The sequence below is a fragment of the Acomys russatus genome, chromosome 11 (assembly GCF_903995435.1).
Source record: "Acomys russatus chromosome 11, mAcoRus1.1, whole genome shotgun sequence".
Taxonomy (NCBI): Eukaryota; Metazoa; Chordata; class Mammalia; order Rodentia; family Muridae; genus Acomys; species Acomys russatus.
In genome coordinates, this window is record NC_067147.1 from 29,293,889 (window position 1) to 29,315,728 (window position 21,840).

Genomic DNA, 21,840 nt, shown 5'->3' on the forward strand with positions numbered 1-21,840 from the left:
CAGAGTCACGTAGCCTCAAGAACACCTACTAGTTTGGGCTGGTTTGAACCAGTTTAGAGAGGCCCTAGTCCCAGACCAGAGCCGTAACCAATCCCAGATGTATCCCTGCTCTTGTCCCTGATCTGTGCCAATAGAAGGAAAGATTACCTAACCCACCTGGGAATTCCCCTTTCTGGCCTTTCTGCATGTTCCCCTCGGGGTCGTCGCCATTTTGTTTGAGCAGTCAACCCTAGCATGCTGGAATAAAGGCTCTTTGTTTTACATATGACTTCAGACTGCTGGTGGTTTGGGGGTTCCTCTCGAACTGAGCATAACAGCATGTCCATCACTCTAGGTCCGCTCTCTACCCTAATTTGCCTTACTCTGTGCCTGCAGGAAGGCTACCGTGGCCTTCTTACACTCTGGCTTCTGGTCAGTGATAGCCAAGAAGAGGCAAACCACAGGATGGGCAATCGCTCATGCCCGAGTGTGCTTTCAAGTACTGTGATAAATACCACGACCAAGAGCAACTTTTGGAAGAAAGGGTTTATGTCATCTTACAGCTTACAGTTCATCATGAAGAGAAGCCAAAAGCAGGAAGCCAGAGGCAGGAAGCGATGCAGAAGCCGTGAAGGAGCTCTGCCTACTGGCTTAAACATCACGGCTTGTTCAGCTTGATGTCTTATACAATTCAGGCATGGCACCGCCCACAGTGGGTTGGGCTCTCCAACATCAATCATTAATTAATCAGTAGTCAAAATGTTCCAGAGACTTACCTACAGATCAGTCTGATGAAGACATTTTCTCCATTGAGGTTTCCTCTTCCCAGGTGGCTCTACCTTGGATCAGTTGAGACAACAACAGTACAATGGACCTCTTCTGCCTCTGCCATCCACAATACTCACAGCATGTTTCATAGGCTCAGACCAACTCTACAGCACACCTGCTGCTATCCTTGTAGGTGTCCCACAATGCTGGCATCTTCAATTTGCTGTGGGGGTCTCCACTGCAACTGAAACCTCATCTGCAACAACAGCCTCTCTTCGGGGACTCTGACTTGCCTCATGGTCCCAAGCTTCAGCTTCTCTCCATGACTCCTTCATTCGTGGGACTTCCCCAAAACCAAGACCAGAACCACCTAGAAAACTCTTTCACATGGCTAAGTTTGTCTGCCAACACGAGATGCAGCCTTGGCCACCTCTGGATCGCAGTTTCCGTGTATTGACCCTGAGCAAATATTCTCAGATTACACCTAGTGGTACTGCTCTCTTCTAATCACAGTTGATCTCTCAGCTCCAGCTAACCAGAAACTATGGATTCTTCATTTAAAGTATCACATGATTGGCTCCCTCTGAAACACCACATGCCAGGCCTCCATCGTTCGCACTGCTCTCAACATGATATTCCAAGTCCCTTGAACAGTTTCTTAAGCTCTGAGCTCAACGGTTTTTCCAGCCCAAATGTCCAAAACCTTTCAGAATCCTCTCATAGCAGCACAGCCAGGTCTGCCACAGAAATAGACACTCACTGATAACAATTTCTATCCTACTTTCCTTTCTGTTGATGTGATAAACACCAAAAGCAGCTTGTCTTAGTGTAGTCCATCATGAAGAAAAGTCAGGGTGGGAACTCAAAGCAGGAACCTGGAAGCAGGTACAGAGACACTGTGGAGGAGCATTGATCATTTGCTTGCTCTTCGTGGCTTATGACTCCCTCAGCTTTCTTTCTTTCTTTTTTTTTTTTTAAGATAATTTTTCAATAAGCCTTTTAACATTAGTTGGCTTTTTAAAGTATTTTATTTTTTATTGAAGAGACAAATAGAAAACTTAACCTAAATAAATATTTTTATGAGTTTGAAACATTAACTCATATATACATAATGCAATATGGTGCCTTTTTTGGGTACTAGCACATATTTGAAACAAGGTTGTCAGATATAATTATGACTTACATAATTCTAAGAAGAATTTTTGTTGTGAATTTTTAAATTTTTTTATAATTTATTCAGATTACATCCCAATTTTTATCCTATCTATCACTTGTATCTTCCCATTGCCCCATCTCTCTTTTCTAATAAAACCCAGAACCACCTTCCCCTGCGTGGTACCACCCACAGTGTGATGGGCCCACTCGTATCAATCATTAATCAAGAAAATGCCTCACGGACTTGCATACGGGCCAGTCTGTGCTGCCTTTTCAGAATGTGGCTGGCTGCGGCTGCATTCTCTATGGCACCTCTCTACAGCAACAGCGAGCTGGCTCCACATCTTTTCCCTCCTCTAGACCCTACAGGTGTGGGAGAGTGAAGACTCTCCACTCCTCACTGTGGGGAGCCAGTGAGTCCTCCAATATCCCTTCTTGATCCTTCATCTTGGTCTTTAATCTTTTAATCTCACTCACAACTTGTCTGTGATCCCCGTAAAACCTTTGATCCTTTGCTACTATTCCTGTCAGGAATCTGAGCCACACAAAGCCAGGCCCAACATTTACAAACGACACACAACACACACACACACACACACACATACACACAAATATATATATACATATATATTATATATATGCATATATATGTATACAGAATATTATAGTTTTGGAGAATTCATGCAAAAGTAAAGAAAATACAGAGAAAAGGAAAAAACTACCATGCAAATCAAATAGTGGAGTGGTGAGGAGGGGGCTGGGGTCCTCTCCTGCAATAACCTCTCTGCTTACCTTGATGATGGGATGTGATCATTTGTTTTATAATAGTCTCTAAACTGAACCTTCATATCTCAGGCAATTTGTCTCATTCTTGCTATTTTTAACTATAAAATGCCTCCAAAAAATAATAGGAAGGGATTGTGTTTGATTGCTGCATCCCATTAAATGCGCTTCTGTTTTAAGAATATAAAGATCAGGTGATGATTTAATCAGCCATGCAATTTGGGGCAAAAAACTCAGAAATCAGGAACAACAGAATCTTCTTTCCCCTAATTGCATCAAGGTGTTTCCAGGCAATTAGCTTCCCAGCCTCCAGTCAGTGTGCCTATGAGACAGATAGATGGAGCAGAAATGCCAGAGGAAGACTGGCAGGGCACAGCTGAAAAGAATGGTCCAAAGGGAACTGGAACCTGCCATGGCAAGTTGCCTCAGATTTATAATCCCAATACTGGGGAAGCTGAGACAGGAGCATCTCATAAGTTTGAGGCCAATCTGGGCAACAAGAACGTGACTCAAGAAAACAGGAGATGGAGAGAGCTAGGAAGAAATCTAAGTTGATAAAGTGCTTACAAACACCAGTACACATACACACATACGCGCACGCGCACATGCACTCTCTCTCTCTCTCTCTCTCTCTCTCTCTCTCTCTCTCTCTCTCTCTGTCTCACACACACACACACACACACACACACACACACACACACACAGGGAGCAGTAAAGGCAGAAGTGATGGTGTGAACCTGCAATCTCAGCACTGGGGAGGCAGAAATGGAGGAATCCACAAGGCTTGCCAGGCAGCCTTACCTGCCCTTCCAGATCCAGACCACTGAGGAACTTTGCCTCAGAAACAGAGGGCCTGCAGGACCAGCTGCCTCTTCAGAGCTGAGTGCTTCTGTTTTTTTAGTTGCCCTGCACTCTTTCTCGAAATGGCTGTTAAGACATGATAAATTACATTGCATTTATTTTATATGATTGGTTGAAATAAAATTTAACTGACTTTGGAATAAAAAAGAGGGAATGACACCTGCATTGCCCTCTGCTTACTTCCCCCATCAGTGCACCCACATACAAACACACAGGCATACAAAAAAAACTTTTAAAAAAACAGAGGTGGACACCTGTAATACCAGCACTTGGGAGGCAGAGTCAGGCAGAGCTCTGTGATCCCAAAGGCAGCTGGGTCTACAAAGAGAGTCTAGGACAGCCAAGGCTACGCAGAGAAACCCTGTCTCAAAAAAACAAAAACAAAACAGAAAACACAGAGGTGGAAGAGGAGAAATATATAAATCAGAACTACACCAAAACCAAGCCAGTTTTAGTATTACTAAGGCAACTGTATTCAAAAAGGGACGATTACAAACACTCAAATATCTGGACTGGAGTCATTAACAGAAAGGTGATTTCATTTATAGTCTTGTAGCTCCTAACTTCCTGATAATTCTTAAGAATCCTTAATAAGGCAAGGAGGCAATAAATTTAAAAAAATGACAGTTTGTCCATAACTATAGAAGAAAGTTGTTTTAGAAGGGGTGTGTTAAGTGAATGTAACCTATATTAAGTGTGCTTCCTTGGAGTCCCATGTATTCTCTGTTCAAGTTAAAAGTAAAACCCAAAATACTAAGGGAAATAAATACAGGGCCAAGAGATGGATGGAGAATGTTTCATGTAGCCACTGAAATGATTTGTTGGGCAACTGAGTGATCTACCACGTGGAATTCCAAAACATAGCCAAGCTCCTCTAGCTGTGTGTGTTCACTTCAGACAAACCGGGTTACAGAAATTATGCACTTGGGCAATGAGTGACATTCAAGTGCTATTGTGATAGCCTAATGAGCCAAGAAACAAAAGGACATAAAATTCAGAAAAGAATTCGATCTTGAAAATTGCCCATTAGCCCACAAACACATTTTGAAGTTAACAAAACAGCCCACATTAGAAAAGCTTCATTGTCGTACAAAATAACTCAGAGCTCTGTTGGATAAGAAAGCCTGCAGTATATACTTAAGGTACTCCTCCTCCAGACTTTTCTAATTAATACAGGGTATTACAGGAAGAATCATTTTCTGCATATAAATATCTAGTCATGTTTCCTTGGTAGTTTCAAGAACATAAAACTACATACTATATTTTGAAATTCTTTTTTTTTTTTTTTTTTTTTTTTGGTTTTTGGTTTTTGGTTTTTCAAGATAAGGTTTCCTGGCAATGAATTTCTACTTCAAATGTCTATTTTCTTTTAACTGTTTTGTTTATGTCTATATTTAAATGTTATTTTATATTTACTTTAAGGATTTGTCTATATTTGCACGTGTTATAAAACTCAATGTACAAGAAAATGTATGCCTAATATGTTGCTACTTCATTAAGCCAGGTGGGACTTCTAGTGGAGTGAGGGGGACACCAACCCACCCATAAAACCTTCAACCCAAAGTTTGCCCCACCCACAAGAAGTGTAGGGATAAGATGGAGCAGAGATTGAGGGAATGACAAGCCAATGACTGGCCCAACTTGAGACCCACCCAATGGGAGAAAGCCAACTCCTGACACAATTAATGAAACTCTGCTTTGCTTGCAGACAGGAGCCTAGCACAACTGTCTTCTGAGAGGCTTCATCCAAGAGCTAATGGAAACATGCAGAGACCCACAGCATGGGCTGAGCTCAGAGAGTTTTGTGAAAGACTGGGAGGAAGGAATGAGGGAGCTTCAATGGTCAAGGACACCACAAGAAGACCTACAGAGGAAACTGGGTCTGTGTCAGTTCATAGAGACTGAACCACCAACCAAAGAGCATGCATAGGCTAGAACTAGACCCCCTACATATATGTAGCATATGTGTAGCCTGTTTAACATGTGGGTGCCCTAACAATTGGAGTAGGGGCTGTCTCTGACTCTATTGCCTGCCTTTGGATCCCTCTCCTCTAGCTGAGCCGCCTTCTGGCCTCAATGGGAGGGGGTGTAGTTAGTCCTGCTATGACAGGAGGTACCAGGATAAATTAGTACCCTTTGGGGGCCTCCCTTTGATAGGGAAGGGGACGGGGGCATGAGAGTAGTAATGAGAGGCAAAAAGGGACTGGGATCAGGCTGTAAACTGATTAAATAAGCAAACAAACTAATAAATAGAGAAGTTTCTCCTGTGCCCTGTGGAGGTTTGGATGAAAATGGCCTGCATTGGCCCTTAGGGAGTGGAATTATTAGGAGGTGTGGTCTTGTTGGATTGGCCTTTTTGGAGAAAATGTGTCACTGGGAGTGTGGGCTTTGAGAGTTCAGAAGCTCAAGCCAGGCCCAGTGACTCATTGTCTCTTCATTCTGCCCAGAGATCCAGACATAGAACTCTCAGTTCCTTATCCAGCACCATGTCTGTCTGTGTGACACCATGCTTCCTGCCATGACTAAACCTTCGAACTTGTAATCCAGCCCTAATTAAATGCTTTCCATTATAAGAGTTGACATGGTCCTTATGTCTCTTCACAGCAACAGAAATCCTAACTAGGATACAATCTTCTTCCCCAGGCATCCAGCTCCATTTTTATAAGCAACCATTATTATTGACAAGAGTCAACTCAGAATATCTCACTCTCATCTCTCCTTCCTCATGGTGAGTAGTAATAGTGAAAGGACTTCACTTATGTCTTCATAAATTCTTTAAAGAACAAAGTAGCTCAGAGACACCTGCAAGTTTGGACGTTAAAACCAGCTTGAGGCTCTGAACGTTCCATTAGCTGAACAAAGGCTCATCAGACTCATTAGTGTGTGTGTTCCTCACATACCCTAGACCATTCTTTGTAGAGATTTTGGCTACCAATGTACGTAGCTCCAGACCCTAAAATGGGAATATATGAGGGAAACCTTGCAGGTGTCTATGGCAGGCAGACACATGTACTGCAAAGAGATGAGAGTGAAAACTCAGCTCAGATTGACTTCATTAACCAGGTTCAAACTTCAAGGACTCTGATGCCAATCAGTTCCCAATCAGTTCATTGATGAAATATTTAAATAAAACACAGTACAAAAATTTCCTAGTATAAATCAATCCATGGTGCACAAGGAAGCAGTTATATTGAAGCTCAACTCAGGGTAAAAGTCATTTCTTCCAAGAGAATGGGTTCTAGGTCTAGGGTATCTGTACTAGCTTAAGAGCCTAAGGAAGAATCTGGCATGGTCTTGGTCATACAGATAGCACAGAGGTCATTCGGGCTTTTCGCCGTTTCCTGGTGCTGAGCTTGGGGAAGCCCCTGGCTATACAGATAATGTAAGAGTCACTCAGACTATTAGGTATCTCTGGATTGGGTTGTGGGAGTTTGAGGAGCCCCTTCCTTTAAGGGTCACTTAGATTACTAGCCACCTCTAGTCCTGATTGTAGAAGTTCTTGCCCTACAGATAAAGCAGATCACCAGGCTATTAACCACTTCCAGTTTCCAGCTTTCTGGATGGAAGAATAGGTATTATATCTTTCCAATTGAAAAAAAAAAAAAACAGTCCTGTGTGCTTAACATTCCTGGCCTGTCTGAAGATCTACAGGTGCAAAGACTTTCTTGCTTTGCTCCCAAAAAATATAATGGTGGGAAATGGAAATTATGTTTTCAGGTGTGTTAGCACACACCTTTAATCTCAGCACTCCAGAAGCAGAGGTAGGCAGATCTCTGTGAGTTCTACATCAGCTGGGGCTACATAATGGGACTTTGCCTTGTCACAAAAAGTGTGTGTGTGTGTGTGTGTGTGTGTGTGTGTGTGTGTGTGTTATGACACAGTACACAAATGGAGGTCAGAGAACAACTTAGAGGAGTTAGTTCTATTAGTGTGGATCCTAGGAACTGAACTCAAACCTTCAGGCTTGGCAGTAGTCATATTTACCCACTGAGCCATCTCACCAGCCCTAATTTGTGAATTCTGGTCACTTTCTTTGGGTAAGAGAGGGAAACTTATACTAGAGTCATGAATCTGGCCCAACCTAATGGGACTAGGCATATTAATCACATTAATGCATCATACGGAGCAATCACACTAAAGCCCAGGAGAGAAAGGCTGGCTCACAGATGCACTTGGGGATACACTCATGAGCAACCCACAGCTGGGGGAGGCTGACTCTGTAGTCTTAGGAGGGATGGTAACCACTGGGCTTCATAAGAGAATGTCACTGGCTTCTGTGAATAAGCTCGACACTTGGCAGGCAACTGAAGTTGGGAACTGAAATTCACTACTCAGATAAAAACAAGAATCACTTGTTCTTTACTTCTGGAGGGTGATTTGGCTGTAGGACCTTGCTAACAGCAGCAGACTGAAGAGCAGAACTTAAAGTTAGGCCACCGAGGGCCCTTTTGACTTTTATAGTTGTCAAGGAGTACACACGAGTGAACCACAATTTTACATCTTATTGCACCATATATAAAATGCTTGCATCCAGATCGAGTAAAGAATTCTTACAGCTCAAAATTTAACAAGAACAAAAGACACAATTATAAAATGAGTAGAATGTTTCAGAAGACATTTTCCAAAGAATATTTGCCAATAGCCAATAAGCACATGGAAAAAAATTCCACATTATTAGCTACTTAGGTTATACTACTGTACAGCCACCTATGTGACTTAGAAATACAAACAGCAAGATAAGATGAACTGGGAGCAACTGCTCGTTGCCAGAGCACTGAAAAATGGCACTGGTGCTTAAGAACACAGTTCTCCTAGGTGCATACCCAGGAGAAATGAAGACAGGAGTGCAGACCAAAACATGAATAGGAATGCTCATAACCACATTATTTATAATGCACAAAAGGCACAAGCAGTTGCCGTATCCATCACCAACTGAATGAATAAATGAAATGTGGTGATTAAAAGAGCACTGAGAGTGGTATGGAAGAGTGGGGGATGGAAGGACCCAGAGGGGTCAGGAGCCCGACAAGGAGACCATCAAGGCCAGTGGATCTGGACCTGGGGGGTGGGCCTGCACAAACTGTTGGACCAGCCAAGGACAATGCATGCAGTAAACCTAGAACCCTGTTCAAATCTAGCCAATAGACTGCTCATTCTCCACAGTTGTGTGGCAAGCAGAGACTGCTTCTGACGTGAATTTTGGTGCCCCCAATTTGATCACTTCCCCTTGGTGAGGAGGCCCAGCAGGCACACAGAGGAAGAGGAAGCAGGCTATATGGATGAGACCTGATAGGTTGTGGTCATATGGTGCAGAAGGAGGTCTCCTTCTGTCAGAGGTCTAGAGAAGGGGAATAGAGCAAAAGGCGGAGGGATGGTGGGAATGGGAAGATACAAGCAAAGGGATAACAATCGGGATGTAATATAATTTATAATAAAATAAATAGAAAATTTTAAAGTGAGATGGCTAAGTGAGTAAAGTGTTTACTGGTAAGCATAAAAGCAGGAGATTCCAAGCACAAATGTGAAAAACCAGACATGGCAATTCCCATGGTGCTAAGGCAGGAACAAAGGGATTATGGGAGCTCACTGCCCAGCTAGCCTAAGCAACTGATAAGCTCCAGATCCAGTGAGAAGCCCTGTCTCAAAATATGAATGGAAAGTGATTAAGAAAGTCACCCAGCATTGATTTGTGGCTTCTAAACACCTATGTATACACACATAGACCATATGCAGACACACAAGAATAGGCTATATAAACCACGAAAATAAACTAACGAAAAGGAGTTAATCACAAAGAACACTCAACTGTACAGCTCAGTCTGTGAGAAATGTTCAGAAAAGGCAGGTTCATCAAGGGCAAAGTAGGCTAGTGCTCCACTTCGGGGGAGCAGAAAGGAGTGACTGTTAGAGAGTGTGAAGAAGGTGGAGGTTGACATTTCTCTAAGATTGCCCACACTCAGGCAACATTTTAAGAGATTAAATCATATGCTCTGATACATTAATTACATCATGAGTTATAACTCAGTAGAGTTATATATTTACAATTGATATCAATACATATTTTACAAATATTAAACATCCTGAATATAACTGAAATCTCCCAGCTTACCTATTCCAAGGTGAGCTTGAATCTTCTCTACGTGCGGTTCAGGATCTGTTCTCGGCGCTTGACTTACTAGCACATGTTTCCCACAGAGTTCTGCAGCCTTGGCAAGTTACTCTTCAACCAGGAAAAACAGTTAGGAACGTGCACAAGTACCACACTGCACATCTTTCCCTGACTCAGGAAGGAGACTCATCAAGCTGGTCTTTTGCTTCTTTTTGCTTTTTTTTTTTTTTTCCACTAGTAAGTGTTCAGGAAACTCTGTCATGTATATCTCAAAAATGTGACTTAAGGGCAAGAGAGATTGATCAGTGGTTAAGAGCACTGACTGTTGTTCTTCCAGAGGTCCCAAGTTCAATTCCTGGCAACCACATGGTGGCTTATAGCCATCTATAATAAGATCTCATGCCCTCTTCTGACATGCAGGTGTACATGCAAATAGAGCACTCACACACATAAAAATAAATAAATAAAATCTTAGTGGGCCGGAGAGATGGCTCAAAAGTTAAGAGCACCGGCTGCTCTTCCAAAGTTCCTGAGTTCAATTCCCATCAACCATATGGTGGCTCACAACCAACTATAATGAGACCTAGTGCCCTCTTCTGGAGGGCAGGCATACATGCAGGCAGAACACTGTATATATAATTAATTAATAAATAAATCTATTTTAGTTTAAATTTTAAAATGTGACCTGACTTTCAGTATCACATAGACAAGTTGTGGTTACTGTGCACAGTGGATCCTTAACACACTGATGTCTACAACAGGCCCCTCCAGGATGTGCTACATGTATCCTGGCCATGTATTTGCTGGAGCAGGTGACAGCCTTTTCTGTTTCACAGTCACCAGTATAAAATGTAAACACCAACCGTGTCACAAGTACAAGACAACTCATTGAGAACAGAGACTATAATGCCATTTAGTTATCTGTTCCACATAACCAAGTTCTCCAATTTTATTCTACTCAAGGTGAACGCACACGCCTAACTCACCCATTAAACTACATTACATTAGTTCTTCTATGCCCTTTCAGTTAGCTGTAGTAAGGTGCACATTTTTCATCCCAGCCTCAAGCTCCTGGAACAATGTTTCATGAGACTTAAAATACATTCACAAATACTTAGGCCATACAGCTAGGCTCTTCTCCAACTATCTCATAACTAAAACAACGCATTTATACTAATCTATATTCTGCACATGGGTGGTTACCTCTGTTCAGGTATCATGCATCTGTCCTCCTCACGTTTTCCAGGTGTATATCCCACACCTGGCTCTATTCCAGCATCCTTTCTGCCTGATAGGTGCCACACCTTCTGTTATACCTTTTCCTATAGGCCAAAGATTTTTTTATTGACAGGAGTTCCATCCATACAATACACAAAATATTCTCTCTACCGTTTGTTTATTTAGTGTGTGTGTGTGTGTGTTTCATGCACATAACTGTGCAGAAGTGAGGGCAGAACAAGACCTCAGGTATCTGTTGCTGTTATTCTAGGCTGGGTCTTTCAGTGAACCAGACACCCCTAGGCTGTCTAGCAAGAACACCTGGAGCACCCACCTATCTCCACCAATCAAATGCTTGATTTGCAAGTACAGAGAGGCACACCAGGCTTTTTACCTTTATCTTTCCTCTGTCCCTCTCTTATTATAATTGCTATCAATAGTGATCCAGGGTCTCACTGTACAGTCTGTGAGTTACTATCTGTAAAAAAAACAAAAGAGCTTTTATAAGAGACTGGCCGATCTTTGGTTAAAAAAAAAAAAAAAAAAAAAAAAAAAAGTACACAGGGGACCAAAATGGCTTGCCCTTAGGAATCTTAATTAAATGCAATAGCACGAAGTCTCTCTGTATGATTTCACCAGCTGTACAGGCGAAGAGGCACCCTTCCTGAAAGTCTCTCTCCACTCTTCTAAAGCCTGTCTCCTCCACCCTCCTACCCAGATTGAACAGGCTCTTCCCGAACTTGTGAGTTCTCTCGATTCTCCTGAGAATAGTCGACTCTAAAAGGTCACCCATCAGAAACCTAAAATGCCAGTATTTCCCCAGACACAGAGGCTTGTCTCATTTCTGTAACCACGAAACTAAATGACAAATCAAAGACATTCTAAGGGAGAAAAAAAATCTATCAGCGGGCCTACTTGTAAAGTAGAATTGAAGTTGAGAAGAAAGTAAGACTGAGACACAGTGTTTGGGCATCAGCAGCCACGGGGGATCTCTGCCAAAAAGTCAGAAATAACTTCTCAAGGGTAACCATTTTCAATCTATTTTATTTCTTTTTGTTACTCTTCCCAGGTAACACAAAACTTCAACAGATATGAAACCTTTTACAAAATGTAGCTTGTACCACGCTCTATTTATATTCTCATTTCATTTGATTCCGTTATTTCCCGATAATTCTCCTGGTATTAAAAGTCTTTTTGATGCCTGCTCTGTTTTCCATTTCCAAAGCCATTAACCCTCATTGCCTGCTTCGGCACGGGGACTGCTTCTTGAGTGACAGCCTTGTTTACAGGAGAGAGGAAGAACTTGGCAGCTGTTCCAAAGTGTCAAATGAGATAGCCTCAAGAATACTGCAAAAAGTGTCACCAAATAGGGAGGCAACACCACGCTAGCTGGCCTGCCTCTTTGTTGTGCACTAATAGAATTCCCTGACACGCACTTTTCCCAGGAAGGACAAGTGTTCGGTAATTTCTTTGTACCTTTCATATGACTTTCAGTACTTAGACTATCAAAATGGTAGACATGGGCTTTAATACACGCAATGAGCAGAAACTTTTATTTTTTTTTTAAACTATTCATTTAAATTGAAACAGTGCCCTTCCAAGGATAAGCAATTTCATTTTTAATATCTCAGTTTATTCTAATGCACCAAACTTTTGGTATAAAATTGATGGTATTTTTAATCCATTTCAAAAGGCATATTTGAAAGTATGTCAGCCTGTTTATTTGAACTGCTATTACTTTAAAAGCATCTGATCATACAATAATTAGCCAAAGTCCTCTAAAATATTTGCTGTATTTTTTTCTCTCTTCTACTCTCTTGTTAGATGCATTACCTTGGTGGTTTCAGTTTGTTATTTGAATGGGTTCCCTTGCACAAGTAAAGCTGCAACTCCAAGCACTTATGCCCCAGTCAGAGCTCCAGCTGTACTAGCCACATTTAGCTGGTTTCGAATAGTCACAACCTTGTAAGAAGACTGGGAAGTGGCTCTCATTGTCACAGTCTTCATAGGCATGGCCATGGGAGTGTGTTCCAGGACCGACTCTGTGCCCAAGCCTGATCGTGAGTTCAGACTGCTGCTTTGGCTGGGTACAGTACAGTACCTTCACCCCAAAGCTAGGATATTTAAGATAAATCATTCCATCTTTACCAAGGGCAGCCTGGTTGCCATCTAGACATCTGTCAAAATAGTAACTGTGAAATTACCGCGTGAAAGTCCTTGATGTTACATGCATCACAGGAATTATTCAACTAAACTTCAGAAAAGTCCTATGAACCAGGCCATAATATTACCCCATTTTGGAAATCAGTAAATAGAGATCTGTAAAGGTGAAAGAGCATGCCTAAATAACCACATAGCTAGAAAGTGCTGGATGCAAAGAGATTTAAAAAAAAAAAAAAGAGCCTCCAGACACAGGTTCTCAGCCTGTGGGTCGCGACCCCTTTGGCAAACTCTAGTTCTAAAAATATTTACATTATGATTAGTAACAGTAACAAAATTACAGTCATGAAGTAGCACTGAAAATAATTTGATGGTTGGGGGTCTCCACAACATAAGGAACTGTATCAAAGGGCCGCTTCATTAGGAAGGGTGAGGACCCTCACTCTAGAGCCACACACTCAATAGCTACAGAAAGCTACTAAATATTTGAACGATGGCTAATGCAGCCAAGAAGTTAACTATTATATTAATTTTATTTTAATTTAAAAACCAGTACAATTTAGTTGTGTATATGTATGAAATATCTTTTTCAACTGTAAATCTAAATCTATTAAATTTAAATACATATATATATATATATATATATGATCAAAATTTAGCTTTCAAATTGATGTGTGTGGCGTCATAAAATTACACAGCAAATTTTGAAGACCAGGTATGAAAAATAAAAAATGTTAAGTACATATCTCACCTGCATGAGATTCTGAATTCAGTGGAGGTGGGGCAGTGTTATATATAATACATATATATGTATTAACAGTAACTTGTATAGTGTCTCTGTGTTGGAATGATACTTTGCATATATCAGGTTCAGTAAAAGGATATAGCACAAGTAATGGCGTCTATTTCTTCTTACGATAGAATGTAAACACTCAGATGTAGTTGGCGTTGGCTTTCTACTTTTGGTCTAAGAGAAGTGGTTCTCAAGTTTCCTAATGCTGCTACTCTTTAATTCAGTTCCCCATGGTGACCCACAGCCATAAAATGATTTGCTTGCTACTTCATAACTGTAATTTTGCTGCTGTTCTGAATTGTAATGTAAGTATCTGATATACAGGATCTTTGTTATTTGATCTGTGTGAAAGGATCCCTCAATCCCCAAGGGGATCAGAGCCCACGGCTGAGGGCTACTGGTGCAGAGGCTTTCCAAGTGCACACTCTCCACTCCTCCATAGACATAAGCACCTATTACTAAAAGTGGCCAATTCCAGTCACTTTGCCTTTTCTTGCCTTTTATTTTGAAATTCCCTTTTCCACTCTATACTCCTGATAAAGACACTTTATTAGCTCCAAACTCAACCCCCGAAGAAGGCTTTTCTTGCTGTCTGTTCCAAAATTCTGTTTAATTATCTCACTTCAACATCCAATACAGAACTTGTCCAACTGTCCATCTCAGGACGTGGTTGCATCCCTGGCTCCTGGACTATGCATGACGCCATGGTAGTGTCTAGCAATCCCCTCTTCATATCCATATCCATAGCTTCCTCCTGCAGTTTCGCCATATACGTTCCCTCACATAATTTTAATTCACTATAATTTCTACAGCTCAGTCCCACACAGCTTCCTCGGCTACTTACTTGATTTGTCTGAACGCAACTCACTCAAGTTTTGAGTAAGGCCACACTGTTTCTTCACAACTTGGTGAAGACCCTGTGTCGCCTCACCTTGCTACTTCATAAATTTCAATCCTGCCCTGCATTGGCTCTAACTTTGAAGATTGAAGCTGCTCCACCATGCTATAAATGGTAGATATATTTGGTCATTCCATCTTTACCTAATATTTTTCTTAAATGTGTTAGGATTGGCCACAGCCTTCCAGGCTTCCAGTGAAAAATATAAAAGTATAATAGAAATGTTTCTGTTTAGTCTCTTACTTTCTCATAAATTGCTAGGTGTTTTAACTCTGGGCTATATAGCTTGATCTGATATCACCAGGAACTACTCTGTAACAATTTGTGAGGAGTGAGGTGGAGGTTAGGTGTCATCTAAAACTTTGCTTGCTTGTGAAAGCATAAAATACTTCTGTAGTTTAGTAATTTGATTCAAATTCATTTACAGTTTTTCTACGTATCTGTGCTCACTCTTAGGTTTTTGCCTCTGTCATTATGTTCTTAGTATTAAACTTGAGACTAAGAATTAAAATTCGGGACTAATAGCAACAACAAAACAAAACAAAAATTTGTTTGTTTGTTTTTTAATGAATCAAGCACCATCAAAATAGCTTAGTAGGTAAATGTGTTTGCAGCAAATCCTAATGACCTAATATACCAATCTGGTGAAAAGAGAAAACCAACTCCCACAAATAGTCTTATGACATGGACAAGATCTATGAAGGCCAAGTGACGGTGACTGGCGATGACTACAAAGAGGAAAGCATTGATGGCCAACCTGGTGCCTTCACTCGCCATTTGGATGGTTGCAGGTCTTGCCTGAATTACTACTGGCAGTAAAGGTTTGGGGCCCCTGAAGCGAGCTGTGGATAGTGGCTTGTCTATCCCTCCCAGTACCAAACAGCTCCCTGGCTGTGACTCTGAAAGCAAGGAAGTTCAATGCAGAAGTACATTGGAAGCACAGCATGGGTCAGAATGTTGCCGACTACATGAGACACCTAACGGAGGAAGATGAGGGTGCTTAACAGAAACAGCTCTCTCAGGACATAAAGAACAACATCACCCCAGACATGATGGAGGAGATGTGCAAGAAAGCTCATGCCGCTGTCCGAGAGAATCCAATCTATGAGAAGGAGTCCAAGAGAGAAGTGGAGAAGCAGTGGAACCATCCCAAATGTCCCTTGTCCAGAAGAAAGATCAAGTTGCTCAAAAGAAGACAGGCTTCCTCGGAGCTCAGGAACAGGATGCTGAGAGATAAAGCAATTTTCTGTGAAGATTGTTTTCATAAAGACAATAAACTTATTAGCCAAGCAAAATAAAATAAAAGTAGAATATAAAAAAGAAAATTTTATTTATTTTCAGAATTTCTTTCAAAAAGACAGTATAAAGGAGAGGTCATAAATAATAATTGGGAGTCAGTCATAATATTGAAAGCAAGAATAGATACAACAACGTGCATAAAACCTGATCAGTAAGATGAAGCAGCAGCAAAAAGCCAGAAAAGGATCTTTAAAATTCAAAAAAAAATTGACAGCTGACCCTCAAAGAAATAACGACACTGCTGGCAGCCGACTTTCTGTAGCCAAGGTGGAAGCCGAATGGAACAGACAGTTCCAATGAGCTGAGCTTGAATTGCACACAGGGTGAAAATCCTTTCATAAACCAAACACAAAGCATTTTTCAAATAAACAATCACTGAAAAAATAGGCCATCAAAAGATATCCACTTGTATAAGGGACACTTCTTGAAATAAGAATAAAGTTGAGGTTAAAAAAAAAAAAAAACCTGGAAATCTTAAGCTGTTTGAAAGATGAGTAAACATGATACTGGCAACCATGATGACAAATTTAATATGTAACTGTACAAATTGATACCTGAAATATGACATATCCAAAATACTGACTAAAACTTAGATAGAAGATGAGATAATTGATGAAAGCAAAAATGTGTTAGGAAGGCCTTTCAAAGTGAGGGAGGACATTGAGACGCTAACAACTACTATGATCTCTTCAGATAGAATGAGCAACTTCCACAAAATGTGAGAGAGATTTTAAATTTAAATTTTCGATTTAAATTTTAAAAAACAAAAGCAATAAATTCAAAACACATAAAATCAAAAACGTAAGAAAAATAAAACAGGAAAAGCAATACATTCAAAATGCCATAAATAAAGTAATGTAAAATAAAATATTAGGAATAGAACTAGAAATAAATAGATTAAACATCTTCAAATTACCTTTTATTTCTTTTTGGGAAATGCATCTCTTTTCTGTATACAAAAATCAGAGAACATAGACATGCTGAGGATGTCAATTCAGTGGTAGAATGTTTGCCTAACACACACACACACACACACACACACACACACATTCTTATATTAAAACCAAACCAAGAAGAAAAGACTAAACATGGAAAAGCTGTCTTGGTAGAACTAATCAAACAAAAGCCATACTATTCCAATTATATTGAAAAGAAAAAGAAGGCGTGAGGAGGAGGAGGAGGAGGAAGAGCTGTTGGTGTCTGACGGTGGCCAGCCAGAGGCTGGCGTGTGTGTTTCTGCTTGCCGAGCCTCTGCTTCAGGTAGAGCCATGGTGCTCAGGGTCCCTAGGAACTCAAAAGTTAACACAGAAAATAAGGCCAAGGTCAGCATGGCAGGTGCCAAGCGTGTGCCTGTGGCATTTGCTGCAGCCTCCAAGCCCAGGCTGAAATCAAGAACTGTTCATCGAGACTGGTAACAAAGTCAGCAAACAGGTACAGGCAAGAATGAGTCTGAAAAAGAGTGAAAAAATCAGTTAATGGAAAAGTCATTTCTAAAATCTCACCAAAACCTGTGAAGAAGGTGCCTGTGTGTGAGCCAGAGGTGGAACTTTCTGAGGCTGACCCTGAACCTGAACCTGCTATGGAAGAAAAGCTTTCTCCTGAACCTATTTTGGTTGATAATCCCTCTCCAAGCCCAGTGGAAACATCTGGATGTACACCTACAGAAGAATATGTGTGTCAGGCTTTCCCTGATGTAATTCTCCCAGTAAGTGATGTGGATGCAGATGATGGAGCTGATCCAAGCATCTGTAGTATGTGAAAGGTACATATGCTTATCTCAGACAGCTGGAGGAAGAGCAGTCAGTTAGTCCCAAATACTTAATGGATCATGAAGTCACTGGAAACATGAGCACTATCCTAATTGACTGGCCGGTGCAGGTGCAGATGAAGTGTAGGCTGCTACAGGAGACCACGTACGTGACTGTTTCCATTATTGACCAGTTTGTGCAGAACAATTGTGTGCACAAGAAGATGCTGCAGCTGGTTGGTGTAACTGCCATGTTTATTACAAGCAAATATGAAGAAATGTACCCTCCAGAAACTGGTGACTTTGCTTTTGTGACTAACAACACCTACACTAAGCACCAAATCCGACAGAGGGAGAAGAAGATTCTGAGAGGCCTAAACTTCAGTCTGGGTCACCCTCTGCCTCCGCACTTCCTCCGTAGAGCATGTAGAATTGGAGAGGTTGACGCTGAGCAGCATACTTTGACTAAATACCTCATGGAGCTCACTATGCTCGACTATGACGCCGTTTACTTTGCTCCTTCTCAAATCCCAGCTGGGGCTTTTTACTCAGCCCTCAAAAGTCGTGGTGAGCTGAGGCCTTACAAAGCACATGACTATCAAGAACAAATATGCAACATCTAAGCATGCCAAGATCAGCACTCTGGCACAGCTTAATTTTACACTAGTTCAGAATGTGCCCGAGGCTGTGGCACAGGCACAGTAACTCAAATGGACTGCTTCATATGCAAATGCAGTTGGTACCATGTGCCTACCTGTACATAGTATAAGCTGTTCACTTGCTCTTCAATAAAAGTTGTGACGTTTTACTTTCCATAGTGAAAGAAAGAAAGAAGGAAAGAAGGAAAGAAAGAAAGAAAGAAAGAAAGAAAGAAAGTAATTCTAATTCTTTTTTATTTTTTTTAATATATTTTATTAATTTATTCATATTACATCTAAATTGTTGTCCCATCCCTTGTATCCTCCCATTCCTCCCTCCCTCCCATTTTTCCCTTACTCCCCTCCCCTATGACTGTGACTGAGGGGGACCTCCCCCCCCTGTATATGCTCATAGGGTATCAAGTCTCTTCTTGGTAGCCTGATAGCAGTTATTCTAATTCTTAAATCTTAGTTGCCCAATCACACTGGGCTACATGTACACCCTCTCTGAAAATGGAATTATCTTTTCTTCCTCAATCGATGACCAACTTTAACATTTTCTATTCAAACACATCCCCAATGTATCAGAGCATAAAGGATGGAAAGGCTGATCCAGCCTAAACTGTTTTGGGGTGTGTGTGCACTAAGGCAAACTGTAGTAAGTGAAAGTTTTAAAGAGAACCCCAATTTGCCATCTTATGCTGCTGTATAACAGGGCATACATATGATTGAGATTCCTGTGGGAAGGAAATGGCAACAGAAAAATGATCATGTATCTATCAACCAAAATAAAGAACAGCCCATTAGATGGCCCTTAATAGTCAAATCCCCCTTCTTTTCAACTCCATCAAGTGAAGCCCCAAACAATAACTGGGTCCTTTGAGTATCCTCACTCAGGTGCCAATGTAGTCTGCACTCTGATTTTGCTTTGAGTAGAGTTACCTTGCTACTTTTGCAAATCTGTGTGATCCCTTGTTTTCGGTTTGGATAGGACGTCAAGAACAAGAAAACACTAGACATTACAAAATGAATAAAATGGCAGGAATTAACACATACCTTTCAAAAATACCTCTAAATACTAATGGCCTACATTTCCCAATCAAAAGTATTATGCTATTGTTTGAATGAAATGTTTCCCATAAGTCTTGGGTACTTCAATACTTGGTCCCAAGTCAGTGGATGTTCGGGAAGGATTAGGAGATGTGGCTTTGTTAGAGTAAGTATGTAACTGAGAGTGGGCTTTGAGACTTAAAAAGACTTCGAGTCAGCTCTCCCTGCTTCCTGACTGTGGTTTGAGATATGAGCTCTCAACTGCTGCTTCAACATTTCTGCTACTTGTTGCCATGCTGCCCTGCCATAATGGACTCTTCTCCCTCCGGAACCATATGCCCAAAATAAGCCTTTCCTTCTACAAGTTATTTGGTCATGGTGTTTTATCACATCAATAGAAAAGTAGCCAATAAAGCAGAATAGCACACTGGATTAAAAAAAAAAAAAAAAAAAAAAAAAAAACAAGATTCATTTATTTGTTGACTCCAAGAAATATTGCCAGAATCACACAGCCTAGACCTTGACCACCAATATCATTTCCATCCTTTTTTCCCTCCTTTTTCTCTGTAAAGCCATTAATCACTGGTCTTGTATTCTCTGCTTTTCTGTTCTTATTCATAGGAACCAATATGCCAGAGCACATAATAACATCACTTATCTTTTATTTCCCCAAATTTTTGGCCTCTAAGAGGTGACCATTGTTTGTTTTATTTTCATAGTGGGAAGCTGTATTGGCTTGTGTGTGCTGATTTGGAGGAAATACTTTCTTACTGTCCAATGAAGCACAGGAGGTCTTACCCCAGCAGTGCTAGTGCCTTTGACCTTCACAACTGTTTCTTTAGCTTCAGATTCTTAGCCAAGATGGCATGTGAATAGTTCCTGTTCCAAATAAAGTCTTTACCCCCTTCTAAAACCCCATGAGCTGGACCTCAACTATCCACATTTCTTTAGCATTCTTACCTTCTTTGTTCCCACTAAAATGGATCATTATACCATATACTTCTAGCATTCAATGGCTTTTCCAATCCAATTTAGCAAATATTCCTACATTCCTTATACAAAAACAGCTCAAGGCATTAGGCCCACATAATAAGATCCATCATGTCAAGGAACCCACCTTCCTTGCTTCCAATTTTTGTTCTAGTTTCATTTCTAGTTAAAACATACTGACAAAAAGCAACTTAGAGGATGAAACAGTTTTATTTTAGCTAAAAACTGAGGTTGCAGTCCATCACAGGGAGGTCAAAGAAACAAAAAGAACATGATGCTGTTGGCACCAAAGCAAATATGTAGATCAATGGAATAGAGCACAGAGTCAAGATACAAATTCATGCATGCAAACTACATATTTGTTTACAAAGATGCCAAAGCATATTTTGGGGAAAGTTGTCCTCTCTAAGAACTGTGGATATCCATGCGAAGAATACAATTAGACCTTGCACAAAAACTGACTACAAATATATGAAAGAACTTCATGTAAGACCTGAGTCTGAAATTACCTGTGGTTATTTGGAATGAGAATGTTTGATCTTTAGTTACTGGAACTGTTAGGGAAGGAGTAGGAGGTGTAGCCTTGCTAGAGGAGGTGTGTCACTGTGCTTGGGCTTTCAGGTTTCGAAATCCCATGCCATTGCAGTTGGATCTCTCATTTTCTTGTGCATCAGATGTAAGCTCTCAGCTACTTCTCCAGAGTCATCCCTGCCTGCCTACTGCCATGCTCCATGCCATGATGGTCAACGACTCACACTCTGAAACTATAAGCAAGGCTTTAATTAAATAAAATTTAAAGGTTTCTGTACCACAAATTAAACAGTTAATCTAGTGAAATGGCAGCCTATACAATGGGAGTATTTTTTTACTCACTTCTCTGATATAGGACCAACATTTTAGCATATATGAAGAACTAACAGAACTAAAAAAGAAATCAAACAGCCTAGCCAATGGATTAAGAAATTGAACAGCCAGTTCTAAAAAAAAAAAAAAGAGAAGAAAAGAAAAGGAAAAGGAAAATAATGCTCAGCATACACATGAAAAAAGTAGCCATCACAGATGTTAATCAAAACTATATTAGGGGGCCAGAGAGATGTCCCAGTGGTTAAGAGCACTGACTGCTCTTCCAGAGAACCTAGGTTTGATTCACAGCACCCACAACCATCTTAACTACAGTACCAGGTGATCTGGTGCCCTCTTCTGACCTTCATAGGTACTGCATGCATGTGGTACACACATTCACATAAAGAAAAAATATACTGCAATTCCATATCACCCCAATCAAATTGTCAGGCATTAAACAAACAAACAAGAAATAATAGTGAATTGCAGAGAGAACTTAATCCCATACAATACAGGTGGGAATGTAAGCTAGCCAAATCACTGTGGAAA

General features: G+C 40.7%; 2 pseudogenes; both read left to right on the forward strand.

Annotated features, from left to right (window-relative positions):
• Positions 1–15,408: 15,408 nt before the first annotated feature.
• LOC127195330 (60S ribosomal protein L5-like) lies at positions 15,409–15,961 on the forward strand (annotated as a pseudogene).
• A 1,330-nt stretch (positions 15,962–17,291) lies between these two features.
• LOC127195331 (G2/mitotic-specific cyclin-B1-like) lies at positions 17,292–18,475 on the forward strand (annotated as a pseudogene).
• Positions 18,476–21,840: the final 3,365 nt, after the last annotated feature.